Source organism: Zalophus californianus, chromosome 2 (assembly GCF_009762305.2).
Source record: "Zalophus californianus isolate mZalCal1 chromosome 2, mZalCal1.pri.v2, whole genome shotgun sequence".
NCBI lineage: Eukaryota > Metazoa > Chordata > Mammalia > Carnivora > Otariidae > Zalophus > Zalophus californianus.
This window is the reverse complement of record NC_045596.1, coordinates 39,916,639-39,929,380: the sequence shown is the minus strand read 5'-3', so window position 1 is coordinate 39,929,380 and position 12,742 is coordinate 39,916,639. Positions and strand designations below refer to the sequence as shown.

The 12,742-nt window shown below is 40.4% G+C and overlaps 1 protein-coding gene across 4 annotated transcripts in view; it reads left to right on the top strand.

The window, feature by feature from the left end:
- Positions 1 to 12,742, top strand: part of TEC (tec protein tyrosine kinase) — a 142,711-nt gene that overhangs the window by 73,876 nt on the left and 56,093 nt on the right. The gene's annotated exons all lie outside the window — the stretch shown is intronic.

Here is a 12,742-nt window from a genome sequence, read left to right as displayed (position 1 = left end):
GGTATCAGGTTCCTGGGATCAAGCCCCATGTGGGGTGCGTACTCAGTGGGGAGTCTGCTTGGGATTCTCTCTCTCCCTCTTCCTCTACCCCTCCCCCTGCTCTCTCTTTCTCTCAAAGAAATAATTAAATGTTAAAAAAAACCCACACTTCTTGTAAGGCCTGTTTAGTGGTGATGAACTTGTTTGGCTTTTCTTATGTGAAAAACTCTATCTCTCCTTTAATTCTGAATAACTTTGTTGGGTAGAATATTCTTGGTTGGACATTTTTTTCTTTCAGCTCTCTGATTTTATTGTGCCACTCTCTTATGGACTGTAAAGTTTCTGCTGAAAAATCTGATAGTCTCATTGGACTTCCCTTGTATGTGACAAATTTTTTTTTTCTTGCTGCTTTTAGATTCTTTCCTTGTCTTTAACTTTTGATATTTTAATTAGAATGTATCTTGGTTCGGGTCTCTTTGGGTTCATCTTATTGAACTCTAGTCTTCCTGGCTCTTGATACCTGTTTCACTTCCCATATTAGGGGAGTTTTCACCCATTATTTCTTTAAATAAGATTCTGCCCCTTTCTCTCTCACTCCTCCTGGGATCCCTATAATGTGAATGTTAGTCTGTTTGATATTGTTCCATAAGTCCCTTGAGCTGTCTTCACTTTATTTAAATTCTTTTTTTCTTTTGGCTGCTCTGATAGGGTGACTTCTACTGCCTTGTTTTGAGTTCACTGATGTTTTCTTCTGCTTCATCTAGTCTGCTGTTGAACCCCTCTAGTGTATTTCTCAGTTCAGTTATTGTATTCTTCAGCTCTGTGACTTCCACTTGATATTTTTGTATATTTCTTATCTCCTTTGTTGAAGTTCTCACTGGGTTCATCCATTCTTCTCCCAGTTCAATGGGCATCTTTATAACCATTACTTTGAATTCTTTATCAGGTGAATTACTTACCTCTATTTTAGTAAGGCTTTTTTTTAGTTTTTATCTTGTTCTTTAATTGGGAACATATTCCTCTGTTTCTTCATTTTTCTTGACTCTCTGTTTTGGTTTCTATGCAGTAGGTGCAACACACACCTTTCCCAGGTCTAAAGGAATGGTCTCATGTAGGACATGAACTTTGTCATTCAACCTTGCTCTAGATCTTGTTTGTGCTTGCCCAAGCAGCCTATGATATTTTTAATAGCTCCCAGTAGTTGAGGGTATGCCAAGACCTGTCACTATCCCACAGGGGAAGAGGATCTCAGCACTTAGATTTAGGATGATTGGAAGCCAGACCCATAGACAACAGCTTTTAAAAGTATGCAGATATACACAGTCCTATTGGACCATGAGCATAAGCCCCATTGGCCACCAGAGCCAGGCTATCTGGAGGTGTCCTTTGGGCAGCAGTTGCAAAAATGGGGACTCCATATGAGTATGTAAGTTATTTTCTTGGAGAAGTTTTTTTCTGGGATAGATCATGTGGTAGAAACAAGTCTAAATAAATTTAAGAGAATTAAAATCATTTCAAGCATCTTTTCTGATCACAGTGGTATGAAAGTAGTAATCAGTTATGTGAAGAAAACTGGAAAATTCACAAATATTAGGAGATTAAACAACATGCTACTGAACTACCAATGGGTCAAAGAAGAAATCAAAAGAGAAATAAAAAAATACATTGAGGCAAATGAAAATAAAAATATAACATACCAAAATTTATGGAATGCAACAAAAAAGTTCTGAGAAGGGAATACATAGTGATAAATGCATACCTCAAGAAGTCAGAAAGGTCTAAAATAAACAGCCTAACTTTATACCTCAAGGAACTAAAAAAAGAACAAATGAAGCCCAAAGTTAGAAGAAGGAAGGAAATAACAAAGATTAGAGCAGAAGTAAAGGAAATAGGGACTAAACAAGCAAAAAAAAAAAAAAAAAAGGTCAGTGAAGTTAAGAGCTGATTCTTTGAAAACATAAAATCAACAAAATGAGAAACAAAAAGGCTGTTAATAACTGACACCACAGAAATACAGAGGATCATAAGAAACTACTGTGAACCATTATATACCACCAAACTGAACAACTTAGAAGAAATTAATAAATTCCTAGAAACATACCCCCTACCAAGACTGAGTCATGATGAAATAGAAAATCTGAACAGACCAATTACTAGGAAGGAGATTGAATCAGTACTCAAAAACTTGTCAACAAACAAAAGCCCAGGACAAATTGGCTTTACTGATGAATTCTACCAAATATTCAAAGAAGAATTAATACCAACCCTTCTCAAACTCTTCTAAGAAATAGAAGAGAAAGGAATTCTTCCAAACTCATTTTATGAGGCCACATTGCCCTGGTATCTAAAACCAGACAAGAATGTCACAAGAAAAGGGCGCCTGGGTGGCTTAGTTGGTTAAGCAGCTGCCTTCGGCTCAGGTCATGATCCCAGGGTCCTGGGACCGAGCCGTGTCGGACTCCTTGCTGGGCAGGGAGGCTGCTTCTCCCCTGCCTGCTGTTCCCCTTGTTTGTGCTTGCTCTCTCTCTCTGTCAAATAAATAAATAAAATCTTAAAAAAAAAAAAGAATGTCACAAGAAAAGAAAATTACAGGGCAATATCCCTTATGAACATAGATGTAAAAATTCTCAACAAAGTATCAGTGCACTGAATTTAACAATATGTTAAAAGTATTATATGCCGTGATCAAGTGGAATGTATTCTAGGGATTCAAAGATGGTTCAACATCTGCAAGTCAGTCGATGTGATATGCTAAATTAACAAAATGATGGATAAAAATCATATAATCATCTCAATAGATGCAGAAAAAGAATTTGAGAAAATTCAAATTCCATTTATGATATAAACTCTCAACAGGGGTGCCTGGGTGGCTCAGTTGGTTAAGCGTCTGCCTTCGGCTCAAGTCACGATCTCAGGGTCCTGGGATCAAGCCCCACATTGGGCTCCCTGCCCAGCGGGGTGTCTGCTTCTCCCTCTGCCCCTCCACATGCTCATGCTCTCTCTCAAATAAATAAATAAAATCTTAAAAAAAAACTCAACAAAGCAAATATAGGGGGAACATATCTCAACACAATAAAGGCCATATATGACAAGCTCACAGCTAACATCATACTCAGTAGTGAAAAGCTAAAAGCTTTTCATCTAATATCAGGAACAAGGCAAGGATGTCCACTCTCACCAGTATTACTCAACATAGTATTGGAAGTCCTAGCCAGAACTATTAGGCAAGAAAAAGAAATAAAAGACATGCAGATTGGAAAGGAAGAAATAAGACTATCACTATTTGCAGATGACATGACATTATATACAAAAGAACTCATGAAAAAACTGTTAGAACTAATAAATGAATTTAGTAAAGTTGTAGGACACAAAATCAATACAAAAAAATCTGTTGCATTTCTATACACTAATAAAAAACTCTCAGAGACATTAAGAAAATAATCCCATTTAAATTACATCAAAAAGAGGGGCACCTGGGTGGCTCAGTTGGTAAAGTGACTGCCTTTGGCTCAGGTCATGATCCTGGAGTCCCAGGATTGAGTCCCACATCAGGCTCCCTGCTCACCAGGGAGTCTGCTTCTCCCTCTGACCCTCTTCCCTCGTGCTCTCTATCTCTCATTCTCTCTCTCAAAAAAATAAATAAAATCTTTAAAAAAAATAAATTACATCAAAAAGAATAAAATTCCTAGGAATCAATTTCACCTGTTTGCTGAAAACTACAAGACATTAATGAAAGCAATTGAAGAAGAGACAAATAAATGGAAAGATATTCCATGATCCTGAATTGGAGGAATTAATATTGTTAAAATGTCTATACTGCCCAAAGTGATTTACAGATTCAGTGCAATTCCAATCAAAATTCCAATGGCATTCTTCACAGAAATGGAACAATCCTAAAATTTGTATGGAAACACAAAAGACTCCAAACAGCTAAAGCAATCTTGAGAAAGAAGAACAAAGCTGGAGGTATGACACTCCCTGATTCCAAACTATGTTACAAAGCTATAGTAATCAAAACAGTATGGTACAGGCATAAAAACAGACATATAGATTAATAGAGCAGAATAGGAGCCCCCAAAGAAACCTGTGCATATATGATCAGTTAATTTATGAAAAGGAGCCAACAGTACACACTGGGGAAAGGACAGTCTCTCTAATAAATGGCGTTTGGAAACTGGACAGCCACATGCAACAGAATGAAATCAGACCACTTTCTTAACACCATACACAAAAATTAATTCAAAATGGGTGAAGGACTTGAGCATAAGACCTGAAACCATAAAAATCCCAGAAGAAAACATAGGTGGTAATCCTTGATATAGTCTTGGAGATGATTTTTTGATTATGACACCATAGGTAAAGGAAAATAAACCAAAAATAAACAAAGGGGACTACATCAAACTAAAAAAGCTTCGGCACATTCAAAGGAAACCATCAACAAAATGAAAAGGCAACCTACTGAATGGGAGAAAATATTTGCAAATCATATATATGATAAGGGGTTAATATCCAAAATATATAAAGAATTCATACAAGTCAAGCAAAAAAATCCCATCTGATTAAAAAATGGACAGAAGATCTGAATACATATTTTTCCAAAGTAGACATACAGATGGCCAACAGGTACATCAAAAGATGCTCAACATCACTAACAGTCAGGGAAATCACAATGAGATATCCCTTCACACCTGCTAGAATGGCTGTTATCAAAGGCACAAGAAATAACAGGTGTTGGTGAGATGTGGAGAAGTGGGAACTCCTGTGCTTTGTTGGTGGGAATGTGAATTGGTGCAGACACTATGGAAAACAATATGGAAGTTCCTTAAAAAATTATAAATAGAACTACCATATGATCCAGCAATTCCAGGGTATTTATCTGAAGAAAAAAAAGAACACTAACTCAAAAAGGTATATGCACCCCCATGTTCATTGCAGCATTATTTACAATAGCCAAGATAAGGAAACAACCTAAGTGTTCATTGATGGGTGAATGGATAAAGAGGAGGTGGTATGTATATACATACATACATAGCCATAAAAAAGAATGAAATCTTGTCATTTGCAACAACATGGATGGGACCTCAAGGGCATTGTGCTAAGTGAAATAAATCAGTCAGAGCAAGACAAATATTGTATGAGTTCTCTTATATGTGGAATCTAAAAAATAAAACCAAAAACCCAACAATGACAAGAAAACCAAGCTTATGGATATAGAGAACAGATTGGTGATTGCCCAAGGTGGGGGTTGGGGGTAAGAGAAATGGTGAAGGGGGCAGGGGATTAAATATTTAAAATAGTTTAAAAATAAAGTGATCAGGAGCAAAAAAAAAAATTACAGCAAAACTTAGAATTCATAGTTTCTCTTATTTTACATAAAAAATTCATTAAAGCATCTTTTGAAAGTAAAAATGAGCTGCTTCCCATATATTCTGTGAGATAATCCATTGGTTCCTAAATTGCAATAAAAATTGCATCTCCTTTATAGGGACACCTGCACATCACTAGAAGTATTTTTTGTTCTCTTTGTTTTTATTCAGAAAGAGGTTTAATTAGATTCTTTGCTAATTGTTTTTAGTCCCTAAATTTAAATTACTAAGCTCTACACATAACATTCTGCACTTTTACCTCTAGCATTTGAGAGTCTCTATGGCTATCAAAGGTTAGAATCAGGAGTCAGCAAACTTGGGGTCCAGTGCTGGTTTGGTCTTGAGGGATCAGGGAGTCACATAATTACTCTGAAGATCAATAATCTTGAGCCTGAAGGGCAGAGGCAGGGGGAATAGCATCTGCCTTACCTATTTCACATAGTTGTGAAAATCTTACTAGAAAATGGGAGTGAAAACATTTTGCATCTTTAACAAAATAGTTATCATTATTAATGCTCATTTGTCATTATTTTTCAATCATCTGAAAAGTCAGGTCATATTAGGTCACATGAATCCAGGTGGCACAAAATTACATAATTAACACTTGAAAACCTGCATGTAGCTTCAGTCATTCCTCAAAACAAAAGAAAGAAAAAAACAGCTGGAAGCTATCAAGGTCACTAAAATATTCAAAGGGAAGGGCTGCCAGTGTAAACAAATAGACTAAACATTGTAGAATCCTAAAGACTGATGATACAAGGAAGGCCATGAGAGGAAAGCAATGGATGGATAGAGAGAAAGGGAAGGAAGGAGGGAAGGAAGGAAGGAAGGAGGGAGGGAAGGAAGGAAGGAGGGAGGGAAGGAAGGAAGGAGGGAGGGAAGGAAGGAAGGAGGGAGGGAAAGAGGGAAGGGAGGAAGGGAGGAAGGGAGGGAGGGAGGGAGGGAGGATCATATGCATTAAGCAGTCAATCCCTAATCCCCCCTCCTCCCAGCCTCTGGCAACCACTAATCTGCCTCCTGTCCTTATGGATTTGCCTATTCTGGATATTTCATATAAATAGAATCATACAATATGTTACTTTTGGTGTGTCTGGCTTCTTTTACTTAGCATAATGTTTTCAAGATTCATTCATATCGTAGCATGTATCAGAACCTCATTCCTTTTTGTAACTAAATAATGTTCTACTATATGGATATACCACGTTTTGTTTATTCATTCTTCTGTTGATGGATATTCAGGTTGTTTTCACCTTTTGGCTATTATGAATAGAGCTGCTCTGAATATTCATGTACACGTTTTTGTGTGGACCTACTTTTTCACTTCTCTTGCTGGGTCATTGGGTAACTATGTTTAACATTTTGAGGAACTGCTAAACTATCTTCCAAGGGGGCTGCAACATTTTATATTCCCCCCAGACATGTATGAGGGTTTCATTTTCTCTACATCCTCAGTAAGACACCTGTTATTCTGTCTTGTTGATTCTAGCCATCCTACTTAGTGTGAAGTGGTAGCTCATTGTGGTTTTGATTTGCATTTTCTTTATGGCTAATAGTGTTGAACATCTTTTCTTGCAGCCTATTTCTTTTTAAAATGCATATATGCTTGCTGTTTTTGGTTAGGCAAACAAACCTGTCTGGCAGGAATTCCATCTTTTTTTGATTTTTTTTTTTTTTATGAAGGGTTCAGTGGTGTAGTAAATGTTTAGCAATTGGTAGTCGAGGGAGAAGCCCTGATTTTCAGCGTTTGCCAGTTTCTGGGGTGTAAATACTCCCACCATGGCAGATTTCCAGCCACCAACATGACATGGAAAGTGGAGCAGGTGGGGCACCTGGGTGGCTCAGTGGTTAAGCGTCTGCCTTCGGCTCAGGTCATGATCCCAGGGTCCTGGGATTGAGCCCCGCATCGGGCTCCCTGCTCTGTGGAAGCCTGCTTCTCCTTCTCCCACTCCCCCTGCTTGTGTTCCTTCTCTCACTTTGTCTCTCTCTGTCAAATAAATAAATAAAATCTTAAAAAAAAAAAAAAAGAAGTGGAGCAGGGAAGTGGTATGCACAGTAGGCTCTCATGAACTGGCATGAACTGACTCTATAACATTAGTGGAGTGAAGTGAGCCTCATTAGGGCTCCCTGGTGTTGTGCAGGGTGGGCACTGTACAACTGTAAGGCTGCCATTCACATATTAGTCTAAAGAGGAAAGGATATAATGTCATTGAGTGTCTACCACATATTTGATCTTCACCACAGTCTTTTGAGGCAGGTTTTACTCTCTTATTTTCAGAGAAATCCACAGTTTAGAGAACATGTTGATTAATTCAGTGATTCACAGCTAATAAGCATTGAAGTTGGGATTTAAATCAGGTCTTTCTTACTCTAAAACTTATACCAGGTCAGCAACTGCTTTGGAGGGATGGAGGGGGTGTCTCCAAGACCACTCCCAGGTTCCGTTATTTCTGTTGATTGCTGGGGGGACTCACAGGACTCACCATATTTTTGTACTCATTACTACCATTTATTACAGCAAAAGGGAAATCACAACACAAAATCAGCAAAGGGAAAAGGCACATGGCGGGGTAAAGTCCAGAGGAGACCAAGCACAAGCTTGCAAGAGCCCTTTCTCAGGGGATTCACATAGGACATGCTTAAAACCTCCAGCAGTGAGTTGTGACAATACACAAAATATCAGGAAGCTCATTGGAGACTCACTCTGTGCCCAACGTTTTTTACTGGGGACTGATAAGTGATACAGGCACCCTCTGTCTAGCATGTTCCAGAATTGCAGACTCCAGAAGGCAAAAGCAGGTGCTCAGCATAAGCCATATTGTTTGTACCAACAGTTTAGGCACAGTGAGCTATTCTTACCAGTGCTGGAAATGGTGGGACCTTCCCAAGGTCCAAGTTCCCAGATGTCAGCCAAGGGCCAACTGTAGAAACGCAAGGAGGCCTTTCTAAGAATAGCAGTCTTGAGCCTGCTCTGTTTACTCTTCTCAGCACACTAACTAAATGCACAAATAGGAAAGAAAATAGAGAAAGTCCAAAGACTATGCCTGCTCATATCTTATGATGTCTGCCTTCCCCTCCTAGTGCCTGCATACAACTTGATATATGGTGGGTTTCTAATAATGGCTTCCTGAGTTGTGCACATCCTCATTTTGATACTCAGCTTCTGTGTGTGTGTGTGTGTGTGTGCGCGCGCGCGCGCGCGCATGTGTGTGTGTCTGGAAAGCCTCTGTACTTGAAAGGTTCCCTGCGTTGACCCAAATCGTGCTTAATTATGACTGCTTAGCCCAGACATCTCACTGTAGCTTCATAACCAGACTGAATTCTCAGTGACATTTCTCTCCGGAAAGGCCTTCATTTGAAACACCGAGGTTTGCAATTTGTGTCTCCAGTGGAAATATTATTTCTTTTGTTCCAGTGCCCCAGACACGCTGCTTCAGACTCACTTTTACATCAGTAAACTTTGACTAAAAGTGGAACAGTTTCCTACACCTGACCTCCTCCGTGTCTGGGTCCCCTGTTGGGGTCACACCTTGCTCTGTTCTCACGGGTGGGGGGCTGACCGAATTGTCTGCAGAGTATCCCGTTGTCACAAGCACGTTCAAGGGGGCCTTGCTGCAGAGGAACAGGTCTGGGGAAGAATAGACCAGGATACCATGAGCTGACTAAAACCTGGGTTCCTTTTTTTCTGGGTTACCAAACAGACCAAAGAAAAGAAAAGCAACTTACCTTCTCTTTGACCAGTTCCCTCAGTTTTCAAGTGAAGTAGAAATTATTTTCCTGCCTATGGTTTTGCATAATTATTTTTCCACTAGCTACTTTTTTTTTTTAAGATTTTTATTTATTTATCTGACAGAGAGAGAGAGACAGCGAGAGAGGGAACACAAGCAGGGGGGAGTGGGAGAGGGAGAGGCAGGCTTCCTGCCGAGCAGGGAGCCCGATGTGGGGCTCGATCCCAGGACCCTGGGATCATGACCTGAGCCGAAGGCAGACGCTTAACGACTGAGCCACCCAGGCGCCCCTCCACTAGCTACTTTAATGTAATGGCTGGAAATGTTCTTTTTTAGAGTTAAGAAAGGCAAATTTTCTGAATAAAACAAGAAGCACTGGTTCTGATGTTAGACGGCCAGTGTCCAAATCCTAGGCTCTGTCATTCACTAGTTTATATGACACGAGACTAATGGGAAACTTAAATATTTGTACCTCAGTTTCTTCATCTGTAAAATGGGGACAATAGTGGTTACTACCTCATAGGGGAAGACTCAGTTGAGACATGCATCTAAAACATGCACTAAAGGAATTTAAAGCAAAATCTGCCGTAGAGTGAGCCTTGAAGAAAAATTAGTAATGTTGCTGTTACTGTTAAACCATTGGTGTCTGTAAAAATCTTTTCTCTCTTTTTGACTGCTTATGTCGATCTGAGTAAACTAAATTCCTTACCCTCTATCCCACACTCCTTTAAAACTTTAATTAACAACGGAAAATTTAAAATAATTGTTTGAAAGAAGTTCCAGAGTAGTGGATGAAAGCCTCTTCACCTAAAAACCAGCCCCGGTGTGCTGGAATCGGGCAGCTTAGGATTGCACCTGTGACTCTCACTGTGTGAGCTATCCAACCACTGACTGGCTCTTGGTTTTCTGGGGAGGTAAGGAGACTACTTCTCTCCTTCCCCTGGAATGCAGCCCCCTCCAAGTCTCGAGTCTCAGAGCCCCCTCTTGCCAGGCCAGACTGGGAGCTTTCTTCTTTCCCTGTTCCTATCTCTTTCCTTTTCCTTCCTCCAGCCTGCCTGTGTCTCTTAGATCCTGCTGACTGGTTCTTACATCACCCATGGAAGTGGCCCCTTGCCCTTGTGGAAGCCCCGAGCTCTTCTTGTTCATGCAATGAAGAACTGGCTTTTATTTCTTGATGTGAACTTCCTTTCTGGCTGCTCCCTCGGGGTTCTATTCCACGGAGTTTTTTCTCCTTCTGCACTTGCTTTAGGAGGTGTCCTCCATTCCAGTGGCTTTGGTTAGGAGCTCTGTGCTGATGACTTTTCCAGTCTCTATTTCCCAGCCTGATATCTCTTCTGTGGTCTTAAGAGTTTTCTCAGGTATCTCAAACTCAACATGTCTGAAAAGAAATCCAAGACGTCCCCAACTGTCTCTAGCTCAGTGATTGTACCACAGTCTACCCAGGTGCTTATGCCGGAAACCTGGAAATTGGTCTAAACTTACCCTTCTCCCTCATGTCTGGACTCTCGACAGGTTTTTACAGTTCTGCCTTCTAAATATATCTGTTTTGCCCTTCTTCCCATCTCTTTACCACCGTGATCCAAGCTGCCACTGCCTTTTCTTGGGTGAATACAGTAGCCTCTGTATCAGTCAGGTTTGACCTAGGCTATGTATCACATAGGACCCCTCAATAATAGTAGCTTAAACAAAAAAGATTTTTTTTTCTCTTTCACTCTTGGTTGGGGCAGTGGGTGGGTGGGAAGACTGGAAGCAGGCTATCCTGAATGCATATGGTGGATCCAACCCAGGGATCTTGGATCCTGTGTTTCCCTTCTATCATCTTTGCTTAATATATTTTATTTTGGCTCAAGATGACTGCTGGAGGTCCAGCCATCTTGACTGCATTGCAGGCTGGAAGAAGGAAGAAAGACAGAAAACAAGAAATGACTTCTCCCATCTGAGTTAGGTCCCTTTACCGGCTTTCCCTGATGCCCTGCACAGGACTTCTGCCTAGGTCTCATTGACTACAGTGTAGCTGCATGCCCATACCTGGCTGCAAAGGGAGCTGAGAAAGTCTTTTAGCCTCAGTATCAATGTACCCAACTAAACGGCAGGGTTCCTTTACTGATGAGAAGTGGATACCGGGGCAGACACCTGAGGATCTCTGCCACATCCGAAGAGGCTCCTCTTTTCATGTGTGCCCGCTCCAGTCTGTTGTACACGACAGCCCTAGTGATCTTTAAAAGCACAAATGTGATCATTTCCTTCTCCCGCTTAAAGCCCTTCAGGAGCTTCTCATTTCCCCAATTCAAATCTTAAAAGTCCTCAGTATGGCCTGTGGTCCAGCAGCCTGCCCTCCTGTCTTCGTGAATCTGCAATTCCTTCCATTCCTCGGTCCAGCCTTCCAGCTCAGCAGTCTCTCTGTTCCTTGAAGGCATCCAGCTCCTTTCCATCTCTGCAGCATGTACTTTTGCTGTGTCCTCTGTCTAGAATCCATGTTCCCCTCCCTCGACTGGCTGGACATCTTCAGGTTTCAGCTTAAATGTCACTTCCTCAGTACAGTCTCTCTGGTCTTCCAGTTTAGATTCACTTTCCCTGTATAATATCATCTTTCACTTTTACTTTGTACCACTTATCTCTAACAAGTTATTGGTACAATGATTTTTTTTTCAGTCTTTCTTTCTCTGATCTGTAAACTTCACAAGGCAGGTGAAGGCATTGCTTAGCAACCTGTGGCAAGTCATAAATGGTTGTTGAATGTCTGAATGGGATTCAGGTTCAAGGATGTATATGATGGATTTATTTTGAATCATGCTAAAGATATTAAAGACATAAGGAGAGGTATCCGTTAGGTAGTCAGATACTCAGAATCAGGCGCAAGTAAGACGATGGGGTTAGAGAAGTAAATCTGAAATCATCAGACCTAGTCTATTTAGTGCTGTTTACCCTACAAGGAGGCAACTTCCTGAGGGGATGTGCAGTGGGTTTTGAAGCCAGACAGATCTGCTCTGAATCCTGATCTGTCATTTACCAGCTCTGACATAAGGCAACTGATAAAACTCTCTGAGTCTCATTCTCTTTCTCTGGAAAGAGAAAATACCTATCCTGCAAGGCCATTTGTATGTGGGTATCTGGCAGATGGGAATATTACAAATTTTTCTGTCTGATTGGTTAAAAAACACCTGAAGAAGGAAAATATTTCTACTTTAAAAGCAGAGACAATGGAGAACATTCTGTCACTTCCTGGTCATCCTGAATGCACATCCCTTTGCATAGTGAAAATAAAGACTGCTTTTTGATCTTAGGAGGAGAAGGGCTTTGGAGCCTTTTGTAAGCCTTTTTTCTTTTTTAATTTACAAAATCTTCCATAGTGCTTACCATGTGTCATGCAAGGTCTTATGTGCTTCATAATCATTGACTGCAATCCTCTTAAGTTTGTAAGGAAGATATAGTTATTGTTCCCATTTTATAGCTAAGGAAACTGAAGGGCTGAGAGGTTGAACACCTTGCTCAAGGTTACAGAGCAGTCAGTACATGGTAGAGCAACCCAGCCCAGCTGTCTGATTCTCAAGCTCTGACCCCTTACGTGGCACTGCTTCTGGGTAATTTTGTGAGACTTTCTGGCTAGTTACATGTGTATTTATGTAAGGATCAGACTATATTAATCTTTAGGTTCACCAGACCATGAATTAG